Raw genomic sequence first — 13,126 nt, forward strand, 5'->3', positions numbered from 1 at the left:
CAAAAAAAAAAAAAGGCCTCTTTAGAAAAGGCAAGCATACAGAAGGGGAAGTAGAAGTTCTAATGTGGCAATTAAGAGTGTACACTCTGGATCCACGCCATCTGGGGTTGTTCTGCTAGTTCTCTGACCCTGGAGAGGTTACTTAGCTGTTCTGAGTCAGTTCCACGGTCTACTCGGTTCTATGGCTGTCTGTTTCACAGGGTGGCGCTAAGGATAAGACGAGCTGCTATGTACAAAGTGCCTGGAATCACGCTTTGTGCGTCACATGTACTCAAAAGGTAACTGTCTTAAAGTAGAAGTGGTACAGCAACTGTGTGACGTACGTTGGTCACTCTCAGTGGCAGTTGTCATTAGCTGCTACAACCTAAGCTAAGAGCTTTGTGTGCGCTGTCTTATGTAGTACTACACAAGGCCCAAGCAAAGCCTGGTATCATCCATCATCTATTCCAAAGATGAGGAAACTGCTTGAGAAGAGGTGACTAGTTCGCCCAAGTTTACACAGCGTGAGGACCTGGTCTGTCTTACCCCATAGCCCATGCTCTGAATCAAACCCCAAAGAGTTAACAGTCCAGAGAGCTCTTCTGGGCTGCTCGCCTGCTAGAGAGGTATGGTGACCAGCAGAGGCAGCCAAGATTTAGGAAATAAAGTCGAGACAAGTAGCCAGGTGGGTCAGGGAGGAAGACAAGAGCTGAGCAGTATGGTACACACTTCTAAAGCCAGTGAGCGGGAGACGAAAGCTGGGGGACAGAGAGAGATCCAAGCCAGTCTGGGCTACTTGTTAAATTCAAGGTAAACTCAGGATACATAGCGAGAGAGAGAGAGAGAGAGAGAGAGAGAGAGAGAGAGAGAGAGAGAGGAAGAAAGGGAGAGGGAGAGGGAGAGAGAGAGAACACATGGGGGAGGGAGAGGGATAGGAGGGGAAGGAGACAGACAAACAGAGTTTAATGTCTGTCCAGAGTCTAGGAATAAATGGGAACAGCATCCATTGAGCTCAAAAATCCCGAAAGAGTCATCAAGGAGCTAGAAATTAGAATGTGTTTAAGCATGTCAGCTTGCCTCTGTATGTATACATATGTATTGAGCATATGTCATTTGCCTGTGTGCATACATATGTAAAGAAGCTTATCAGCCTGCTTCTGTACATCCGCATACGTGCCAAGCATATGCCATCTTACTCTGTATGTACATATGTAAGGAATGAGTGTATATAAGGTTGCCGCTGAGAAGAGGATGCACACATACTTGAGTGCTTCAACTGGGCTCCTTGCTTGTACATGTACACGTGCACTTATGCACACATAAACATATAAACCTCGTCTTGTATTGCACATGTGAGTGTAAATGTAATCAGAAGAACTAAAATTCCTCTTGGCGCCTAGTTGAAAATTACCACCTAAAATCTAATGACCTAGGGAGTTGGCAGCAAGGTCAACAGAGCTGGGCTTAACAGCCTGGGTTCCCAATTAAGAGAGACGCAAAGGTGAAAAAGCAAGACCACGTTCTGGACTGTTCCTCTCAGGACAGAAAAGCAGTGGTAGGGTATAGGGCAACTTCAGCAGTGGTGAATTCAGCAATGATGAGAGCAGGGTCAGGGCAGAGAGCCTGGTGACAGAAGCTGCATTCATCGTTAGAGTTGGCCCATTCTATGTCAGGCAGTTGTGTGAGGCTGGGAAGACACAGAGAGTGGGCAAGACAGACACAGTGCCTGTCCTGTAGCCCAGCAGAGAGACAGACACAGTGCCTGTCCTGTAGCCCAGCAGAGAGACAGACACAGTGCCTGTCCTGTAGCCCAGCAGAGAGACAGACACAGTGCCTGTCCTGTAGCCCAGCAGAGAGACGGACACAGTCCCTGTCCTGTAGCCCAGCAAAGACAGACACAGTGCCTGTCCTGTAACCCAGCAGAGAGATGGACACGGCCCCTGTCCTGTGGCCCAGCAGAGAGACGGACACAGTCCCTGTCCTGTAGCCCAGCAGAGACAGACACAGTGCCTGTCCTGTAGCCCAGCAGAGAGACAGACACGGCCCCTGTCCTGTGGCCCAGCAGGAGTCAAGCTTTAAATCATCACAAGTACAAAGAACAGAAAAACAAGTCATCCGACCCCTTAGGTACCAGAGTTAGAGGCATGATGGAAACCTTCCCCAAAGTGGCATTTCAACTGAGACTGTGAGACAGATGAAGAGTTAGAAAGAAGGAGAGAAGAAAAACTATCCTATGAAGAAAATTCAAATTGTGGAAATGAAGTCTAGACTGTGGCAAATTCAAGAGACAGAGGAAATCAAATGTATTAGCTCATGCATATGTGAAGTAAAAAATGTCGGGCTCATAGAAATAGCAAGGAGAATGGTAATTACAGAGACTAGAGTGACTCAAGGGTGGGGCATGTTGTCTAAGAATGTACAGGTATAGTCAGATAGGAAGAATAAACTCAAGAGATCTGATGCATACTATGGTCACTATAGTTAATGATTCTCTCTGTGTCTCTCTGTGTGTCTGTCCCCACCTCTCTGTCTCTTTGTCTCTGTGTGTGTCTGTGTGTGTGTGTGTGTGTGTGTGTGTGTGTGGTGTTGGGGATTGAACAATGGGCAATGCCTAAGGCATATCACTGTATTGTGTTCTTGAAATAAAAAATGCAAAGAATGCTAAATGTTCTTGTCCCCCAAATGGTAATCTTATGCTAGTACGTGTATTAACTACCTAGATCTGACTATTTTACAGCACGCGTTTTGTGAGACATGTAGTTTTCAGATAGCATATGCAATAAACTCATGACTTTACCTGAGCCTTTAAAAGAAGGAACAAAAGGCAGCTGCACCACAAAGTCTGGAGAGTGGATGGCACAGAATGAAGGCAGAGACTCCAAAAAGCAAGTGACAGACCCTACAGGCCTCCTAAGTCAATGTGAGCATTTAGGCTCGATTTTAAGATTCTAAGCAGGCATTGGGGATGACTTATGCCTGTTATTCCAGTATATGGGAGAATGAGACAGGATGATCATTGAGGCCATCCTAGACTATATAGTGATTAGAGTAGCTTGGATTACATAGCAAAGCTTTAACACACACACACACACACACACACACACACACACGCACACACACACGGGGAGAGAGAATCACCTGCTCACACTCATGTTTGGAAAAGACCACTTGGTTAAAGGCGTTAACCGTGAGTTGTGTGACTGTCAATGGATCTGAAAAGTAACACAGCAGCAGGTGCTTTCCTGCCACAGGTGAGGTCCGACATTCAAGGTTCAGCACCACCCAAACTTCCGGGACGCTGTGAAAGCCATCATTTGTTCTGCGGTGTGTGGAACAGATTAGGAAAGGAAACACATGCAGAAAAATCGTACGATGGCGACAGTAATGGCCCAGGGGTGACAATAGCTTGGAGTAGGGAAGACGGGACGAGTAAGTGAGCTAAACAGATGTGGCAGAGAGACACAATAGGATTTGGTGACAGACTATATGTAGGAGGAGGAGAGAGGGGAAGTGTCAAGCGATTGTTCAGTAGGATTTATGAAACAGCCAGCCCTGGAGGAGAAGCAGATTTGGAGAGGGGATAGTGGGCTTAATCCTAGGCGTACATTGAATGTGAGGGACCAATGATGCAGAACTCAAGTAGCCATTAGATGGATAGGTCTTCAGGCAAGTGAGATTTGCACTGGGCATGTACAAGTGAGTCGTGAACATGGATATGACAACTTCATACAAATTAAGAAGGTTTGTGCTACTACTGAGAGACTCAAGAAGAGGGGACCATACAGGAACTGTCAGAAACTTAAGAGAAGAATCAGAAAAGAACAGTGTTATGGTGACCACGGAGCCAATGTGTGTCAAGAAGTAGGAGGTAGCCAACTGGTCAAATTCTGCTGAGAGGTCAAGCAAATATGAATACTGAATAGTTCCCAACTGATGTGGTCACTTGAAGTCACCAGGGATCACAGCAAGAACCACTTGGTAAAGTTGTGTGGGCAGAATCTAGATGAGAGTTCAATGTCGCATGAATAGGAAGTGGGAGTAGGAAATGGAGACAGAACATTTAGACAGTTTGACCGTGGCAGGAGGAAATCCAAGCATGGGATGGCCGTAGGCAGGGGAAGAGCTGTGAAATATCCACCTGACGGTGATAGGGACTCACTGAGAGGAGGAGTGGCAGCTATGCAGCAAAGCAAAAGGGACCATCGATTGCGGGAGATGCTTAAGAGAAAAGTGGATTTCAAAGTGCATATGGGTGTAGGGCGCCAAGGCGCCACAACCCTGCCGTCATTTCCTGCCTCTCAAGCAGCTTCGGCCCCGCCCCGAGGCGCTTGGCTCGCCTTCCCGAATGGCGCGATCCAGCCGCCAATCGTGAGCTGACTCGTAAGATCAGGAGCGGCCAGAGCCATTCAGACATAGACACGTCTCAGGCTTTGTTCTGCACGTTTTATAAGCCGTGCCTGCCAGGGTCCAGGGGGTCCTTCGCCATCAACCTCAAGTTGTGCGTTCCCAATGAAAGTACGTTCTAAGAAGAATCCTGTTGTGGTCGTCTCTTCTGCTGGCGGACGCGGCGTGCCACATATGGGTACCTTCTTCTTTGTCATAAGTTGGAAGGTGGGTAGAATGGGGGCGCTGGTTCAGTCTGTCTTATAGACAGGGTGTTTAGATGCCAGGGACGTTTCGGGATTCGGACTTCTGTGCTTTCCCACGAGGAAAGGGAGTAGGGCAGAGTAGGGGTAAAGACTGCGGAGGAGAGGGGTAGTCACACGACTTGAACCCCACTGTGATCTCCATCCACCCTCAGCCTCCATCTCTCAGTCTTCATCAGTGCCTTTAGTGTGAGCAATCGAATTTCTCCATCTTATATGAACATGCTACTTTTAAAAACTGATCTATAATATGCATTTTATATAACCGCTAGCACTTCAAGACAAACATTCTGGCACCTCCCTCCCTGCCAGATTGCTCCCTACCCTACTCCTCTGCTACACGGAAATTCTGAGTCAGATTTGACAAGCAGAGACACAGTGCAGTGGTCATTGCTGGTAATGGGTGAGAAAGCATATAATATCCCAACAGCACTCAGGGACAATCAATGGCGTCCAGAGATGCAGTCTAGGGCGAGATGCTAAAGAGAAGGTAATTGGGAGTCGTCTTCTCTCAGGTGGGCATTTCTTAGCACAGTGTGGGGCAGAGGGACTCTACCCCTGTGCTCCTCACCTCCAGCAGAGACATGAAGCAAGCCAGCCATGGTGGCACATGCCTGGAATCCCAGCATTTGGTAGATAAAGGCAGGAAATCAGGAATTCAATTCATTTTCAGTTACATAGTGACTTTGAGTTCAGCGTGAGCCACATGAGCTTAAAAAAAAATAGGGGAGGGAGAGAGAGACTGAGGCAGGAAGATCTTTTGTTTTCTGTCTGAATAGTCAACGGTACTAGGTCCCTTAATTTAGAGTTTTATCAAATCTAGCACAACTCCATTCTACATGAATGCTGAAAAATGATCAGGGCTGACTGACTCAATGATCATGTTTTAATTCTCAGTGAAATACCTGATTTGGGTAAGATCTTCTCAAAACAGATTAAATTCCAGCATGGAGTGGGGAGGCAGGCACATGCCCCATCCCTAGCTAAGAAGCTATTTGATAGCTTCGGTGAGTGGGAGAGTCAGTTTTCTTGCAGTAAACCCCCATCCAGTAGGTCGCCCACATCCAGGGCAGGCCCCCCGCAGGAGTAGTTGGCCCACACACACAGAACTCAGTGGAAAGAGAAACGAAAAAGAAAACTCACAGCTGAGCAGATATGGGAGGAATGGGGGAAGGAGTCGATATGATAAAAATTCACTGCATGAAACTCGAAGAACTGATAAAATATTAACTCAAAAGAGAAACTTTCAAGAAGCTAAAAACCATTAGGCAAAAGGTTATGAGGAAAAAGAATATTCGGAGTCTTAAAGGATCATCCAACAGGTAACATTAACCACGAGCGAAGAAATAAAATTCTACAATTGGTCTGGCAGACACTGACTTCACTGAGTGATCAAATTAGCATTACCAATGGTGGGACCATCTGCCAATACACCTCTCCCGGAGATGCAGTGAGAAGGGCATGGCATTTATCTGTGTGGTCCTCTTGCCCAAGAATTTTGACCCAAATCTAATAAGGATGATGTAATCAAATAGACCCAGAATGTGGAGTGCTTTACAAAACCAGGGCTGGAAAAGAAAGCTTTGTCAGTGAAACCAAGAGAAAGAGGAAAGCTTGTTCCAGATTATATAAAACAAAGAGGGTGATGAGCAAAGCGCAATCAACCTTGATTGGACCTGAGAAAATAAACAACAGCAGGAAACATTAGGATAGCTGGAGGAATTTGGATGTAGGTTACATAGTAAGTGATTTGTCGATTTAATGTTAACTTTTCAAGGCGTGATAATAGGATTGCAGTCATGTGGGTTGGGATTGCCGTCATACGGAACGGGACTGTAGTCATGGGATAGCGTTCTTACGCTGAGTGCATACTGCTGAAGTACTGTTGGGTAGAGTGTCATAGTGTCTCAAACACTCCAGCTATAGAGAACAAAAAGAGGAGGAAGGGGAGGAACAATTACTATCCAAAGCAGGCTATTTCTTAATTATTCCACCAAAGATTTTCTTTTGGCTCTGACTTTGGATAGCTTTATGCTTATTAAGCATAAATCCCGCAGCTTAGTGTGCTAAATTAGATTGAAATCTCCTAAGGCATTGTGGCAAGACAGCTACTCTGCAGAGCTTTTTCGACCTAAAAGGTATTCTAATTTGTATAGGAGTACACGTAAAGCTTTGGTGAAGAGGAGTCAGGCGCACGCCTTTAATCCCAGCACTTGGGAGGCAGAGGCAGGCAGATCTCTGTGAGTTCAAGGCCGGCCTGGTCTACAAGAGCTTTTTCCAGGACAGGCTCCAAAGCTACAGTGAAATCCTGTCTTGGAAAAAACAAAAACAAACAAAAAAATAAAAACCAAAAATAAAAAAAAAACTTAAAAGAATGCTTCTTGAAATTGGAAAACTTTGAGGTCCAACACGTCAAGATTGGAGAGGTCCGCTTCCTCATCTGCCAAGTGCACAGAGGTTATAAAAAGCCCTTCTGAGCTGGAATTGTGCAGCCTGTGCAACACATGGAGTGACGGAGCCTGCACAGCATGGTCATGACCTGCTAGCGGCAGTTCTCAAACGTTACCACAACAACACGAAAGCTGGTTAAACTTCCTGATTCCAGTGTGGTCCTCAGAAGTCCTGATTCAGCAGACCTGGGATGGAGCACACATCTAGAGTCTTTGAAGCCTCTCAACCCCCAGGTTCTAGGGCCGTGCGAGTGGTCTGAAACCCACATGGAGAGGGAAGTTACGCTTGCCTAAGTCCGTGCTACTCAACACTTGCTCCATGGCCAGCATCATCACCCGGGAGTTTATTAGGAATGCAAAATCTGACTCGCTCAATCAAACATGCTTTTATAATAAGATGTCCAGGGGTTTCTCGTGCACATTAGTGGCGAACACAGATCTAAAGGCAAAGCTAATTGGCCACTTTTTTGACTTGGTCACTGTCCTCAGCTTGCCACCTTTGCTGCCGCTGACACTTTTCACCTCACTTGACTCTTTGCTCCTCTGTGCTTCTGACTCCTGTGTCATGGCAGATGTCTTAAATGCAGGTTAATAAACAGAGCTAAGCAGTTGTGTGGGTTTTTTCCCCTGAACCATACACACAGCACACAAAGCATTCTGGTTTGAGCTGTACTTTGAGTTGAGCTGTTTACTAGGTATGTGATTTTTTTTTCTTCTTTTCTTTTCTCTTTCTATTTTTTTTATTGTGTTGAAACATGACATTTGCCTTAAGTTTATAGTTCAATGACACAAACTATAGTTCATTCACACCCATCAGCACTACCCACCACCGGAGCTTTTGATACATGGTTTTGGACAAATCACTTGCTCTCTCCAAGCTTCATTTACTTACCTACAAAATATGGATGAAATTATGTATGCCTGCAGGTTATTTGAGGCAGGAAATGGAATCATATAGAACATGGCCATCACCTGCAAAAGGTGTTCCTTAAATGCTAACACTCTTCTTTCTTTCCTAGTTTTATAGAAAATGTCAGCTACCAAAGTCAACTAGTGGGAACTGTATGCGACTATGTGCTTGTGTTTGCATATGTAGCATGTGTATGTGTGTGTGTGTACGTGTATGGTGTATTCATTCATGTGTGTGCTTGTGTGTGTGGGTAGTATATGCATATGTGTGTATACACATATATCCTAGTCTGCTTTCTTTCGCTGTGATAAAACACAGTGACCAAAAGCACCTTGAGGAGGAAAGAGTTAATTTGGCTTACACATACCAACCATGATTCATCAGGAACAAAAGCTGATGCAGGAATCAAGGACAGGAAGAAACTGAGGTGGGGGGGGCTTAGGACGGATGCTGCTTACTGACTTGTTCTTCCTGGCTGCTGACTCTGATTTTCTATGCAACCCAAGACCACCTGCCTATCAATCATTAATGAAGAAAATGTCCCACAGGCTTGCCTACAGGCCAGCCTGGGAAGGGTATCTTCTCAGCTGAGAATTCCCCTTCCCAGATGACTCTAGCTTTTGTTAAGCTGACAAAAACTCGCCCAGCAAGTGGGAGATGGTACCCATGCCCACATAAGCGTTTATGGAGGCGATCCTGTGTGTCTTTCTCTACTGCATTCAGCTTTTTAAAATAGTGTGTGTATGCATGTATGTACATGTGTGTGTGTGTGTGTGTGTGTGTGTGTGTGAGAGAGAGAGAGAGAGAGAGAGAGAGAGAGAGAGAGAGAGAGAGAGGAGTAACTGAAACTGGCATGTTCAGGTCAGCTAGACTGCCAGTGAGCTCCAGGAACCGGCCTCCACCCCTTAAGTACTGGCAAAGTGGTTGAATGAGAAATGCACCTCCCCCCCCCATAGCTTTGGCCATTTGAATGCTTGGTCACTAGTTAGTGGTGCTGTTTGGGGAGACTTAGGGGTGTGACTTTATCGAAGGAAGCATGTCACAGAGGCAGCCTTTGAAAACTTAAAGACATGTTGCCATCTCTCTCTGCGTCCTGCCTGTGGTTCAAGATGTGAGACTTCAGTTTCCGCTCTAGCGACCACGCCCGCTGCTTGCTGCCTCCACTCTGCCACCGTGGGCTCTAACCCCCGGAACCACAAACCCAAATAAACTCTTCTATAAGCTGCCTTGTTTGTGGTGTTTTATCACAGCAATTAAAAAAGTAACTAACGGAAGTGGGGTTTCAGATGTGTGTGGCCACACCCAGCTTTTGTGTGGATTCTAGAAAGACACACTAAGGTCCTCATGCTTTTGTGTGCATTCTGGAGAGATACACTCACTTCTTCATGCTTTTGTGTGGGTTCTGGAGAGACATATTCGGTTCCTCGTGCTTTTACGTGGATTCTGGAGATTCACACTCAGTTCCTCATGCTTTTGTGTGGATTCTGGAGATTCACACTCAGTTCCTCATGCTTTTGTGCCGATTCTGGAGAGTCACACTTGGTTCCTCATGCTATTGTGCAGATTCTGGAGAGACACACTCAGTTCCTCATGCTTTTGTGTGGATTCTGGAGAGACACACTCAGTTCCTCGTGCTTTTGGGTGGATTCTGGAGAGACACACTCGGTTCCTCATGCTTTTCTGCGGATTCTGGAGATTCACACTCAGTTCCTCGTGCTTTTTGTCACAAACATGTTACCAGCCGAATCATCTCCTAGCCCTCAGGAATCTTTTTAGATATACAAAAATCTACAATTCTTGGCCTATCATTGCCTGAGAATAGAGTTTATAAATAGAAGAACTCTATAAAATCTAGAGTTAGGTCTTTAAAACAAAGAGTAATTATTCAGATTTCATTGAGAAAGTTACATTTGGGGAAGCAACAAGTCCTTTGATCCTATTACACAGAAATGTGCTATGTAGTTGAATATTTGTGTGACTGTGTAAAGATGTGTTGCGTTTACTTATGTTGCATTTGTTTAACCATGTAAAGGTGTGTGTTGCTGGTTCAGCTTTGTCTGTCTAAGGCACCTGACAGGCCTAACAAAAAGCTGAGTATCCAATAGACAGGCAGAGGAGGGATAGGCGGGACCGGAAGACAGAGAGGAAAGGGGAGCCAGTTGGTCAACTGGGAACTAGTCCTCCAGGGGCCAACCAGCTGGTGGCCAGCCAGTCAGACACAGAAACAGAATGAATAGTACATAGATGTGGTAAATGAACCTCGGGGCAGCATACAGATTAATAAAAATGGGTTAAGTTTTAAAAAACGGGTGAAAAACTCAGCTAAGGCTGAGCACTCATAATTAGTAATAACTCTGTCATGATTTGGGGACTGGCGGGCCAAGAAATGCTTATATTGAATATTTAGGTTGTGTTATAAACAGTTTAAGAACAATCATTATCCCAACATCGGAACATTAACAAATGATACTTTCAGTCTTGAGACTGAGTCGCCTGGATGCAATATTTAAATTCCATTTATGTGTACGCTGTCTTTTAAGGAGAACGCTAAAGTGAAAATGTGGGTTGCATGCATTAAATTGAAAAGATTCGTTAAACTTCAGAATTAAGCTAATCAGAGCACAGGACTGAGAGTCAGACATCCTCTTCTCGATACTCTCTATTTTACCAACAAGGACCTTGGTAAGAGGAAAGAGACACTTAGTCTCCCTCCTGCTCACAGTCACAAGATGAGCTGTCAGCGAAGGTGAGACAGGAGCCCAGGTTCCAGGAGGGGGTCCTGGTGTTCAGTTGACCTTGAAGAGCTGGCAACCTTTTAGCAGCACAGGTGATAGGGGGTGCAGGGAGGCTGGGAGCACTTTAGGGAGAGGGGTCACCAGGAGTGATGTCACCAAGCCCGGCTGTGAAACAGAATGATAATTATGTTCAGTGTGTGTCCCTGGGTGAGGAGGCTGGGAAGAATCAAGATGAGGTGTCACTGTGGGTGAGAACAGTCCTGTTGTCTCTTGAAACGCACACAATCAAAACTGTGGTGTAGGGTTTTGGTTTGTTTGTTTTTAGTTTTGATTTTATAGTCTGCAGGGCTGTTCCATTCAAGTGTCTTCTATACCGCTACTGCAATCATGAGTAGGAATTTATAGGTGATTACCGAATACCCAGGAGGTAAATGCTCTTTGGAAAGCTAAATATTTGAACTGAAGCACAAAGTAGGAATTCTGGGTATTAGGATTCTTAAAAGTGTGACGCCTAGACCCAGAACCCTTGGGTTCAAATCTTTGAATCTCCATGTAAAAACCATCCGCCTTGGGAAACATATACTTAAGTTTATAGTTTACTATGTGTCAGGTACCTTTTTAAATATACAGACAGTACAGGACAATACTTCAACTCCTTTTCTTCTAATTTTACTTTTAAAATGATACTGTGTGTATGCGTCTGTGGTTGGGTATGCGGATGGAAATCAACGTACCCGAGGAAGTCAGAAGAGGGTGGAGTTAGAGGGGGTGGTAAGCCACCATCAGGGTTGTGCTGAGAACTGATGTAGGCTCTCAGGACAAGGACACGCACTTAACCACTGAGCCATTTCTTCAGCCTCCAATTACGGTCGCTTTTACTTTGTGGTGCAAAGGCGGCTGTCACTCTACAGGAGCTATACTGCAGATCTCTTTCTAGGCCAGCAATGTTGAGCAGCAGCCCTGCGCCTGTGGCACTTTGAACTTGGGACAGCTTCTACTTTCCTTGAGTCCTTCTGAAAAGGATCCCACTATCAGCAAAGGGGTCTGTGTCGTACGTGAAATACACAGTATTGTTACAGTGTCAGTCCCTTTGCTCTAAAAAACCGAAAGACAGAGGAGAGAGGTGCTTCCATACAGGTGGGTGGGAAATGCAGTTTCCAACTAGATCTTCTGTTCCTTGGTTTATGACATAATCCCGACTGCTTGGCGTCTAGCTAGCACCCCTCCTCGTTGTAATACTATGATAGGTTGAACTATTGTTCAAAAATATTCATCTTCTTAGAGACGGAGACCCACATTGGAGCACTGGACTGAGCCCCCAAGGTCCAAATGAAGAGCAGAAGGAAGGAGAACATGAAAAAGGAAGTCAGGACCGCAAAGGGTGCATTCACCCACTGATACAAGGGGACTGATCGAATCGGAGAGCTCACCAAGGCCAGCTGGACTGGGACTGAATGAGCCTGTGATCAAACCGGATTCTCTGAATGTGGCTGACATGGGGGCTGACTGAGAAGCCATTGACAATGGCACTGGGTCTTGTTTCATCTGCATGGACTGGCTTTTTGGGATCCTGGCCTGTTTGGATGCTCACCTTCCTGGACCTGGAGGGAGGGGGGAGGAACTTGGATTTCCCACAGGGCAGGAAACCCTGACTGCTCTTGGGAATGGTGAGGGAGGAGGAGAGGGAGAGGGGGGAGCGGGAGGGTATTGGGAGGAGGGGAGGAAGTGGAAATTCTTTAAATAAATAAATAAGGAAAAAAATATTCATCTCCTCCCTTCACCTTCTGAGGAGGGATCTACTTCTCCCTCTTGGCTGTGGGCTCAGCCATGTCAACTGCACAGGCCACGGGCAGCAGAAGGTACAAACAGAACGTGGACTGTTGTGCAGTTGTGTGTGGCTTCTTGTACTTCTGCCCTGGAAAGAGCATCCCCTGGATAGCTACAAGCACTTCAGCCTGAGATCCGGGAGGCCACAGGACAGCAGACCCACATGTCCCTGTAGGGCTGGGATGTGGGTCGGCAGTAGAGTACTTGCCTAGCATGTGTGAGGCTCCAGGTTTGATCTCTGGTGCCACACAAACATTTCCCATCTAATGGCAGGAGACTACACTGTTAGGGTAATAACCAGATTGTAAGCCTGTAATTGTACTGAGTAATGGAGAGTCAACAGCTGTGTTCTTTAAAAGTATGCATAAATCACATTTCTATAAATTGACTCTCACTCTAAATGTACCAAAGGACTATTTAAAGAAATGCAATCTTGAAATTTTTTCATAAGAAAATAATCATGGGGCTGCGAATGTACCTCAGTTGGTAGAGTACTTGTCTGTGAGGTAAGAAGGCTTGAGTTTTCTTCTTAGTTCTGCCTAAGCGGGGCATGGCGGCACAAGTCTGGAACCCCAGCAC

The sequence above is a fragment of the Myodes glareolus genome, chromosome 16 (genome assembly GCF_982192425.1).
Source record: "Myodes glareolus chromosome 16, mMyoGla1.1, whole genome shotgun sequence".
Taxonomy (NCBI): Eukaryota; Metazoa; Chordata; class Mammalia; order Rodentia; family Cricetidae; genus Myodes; species Myodes glareolus.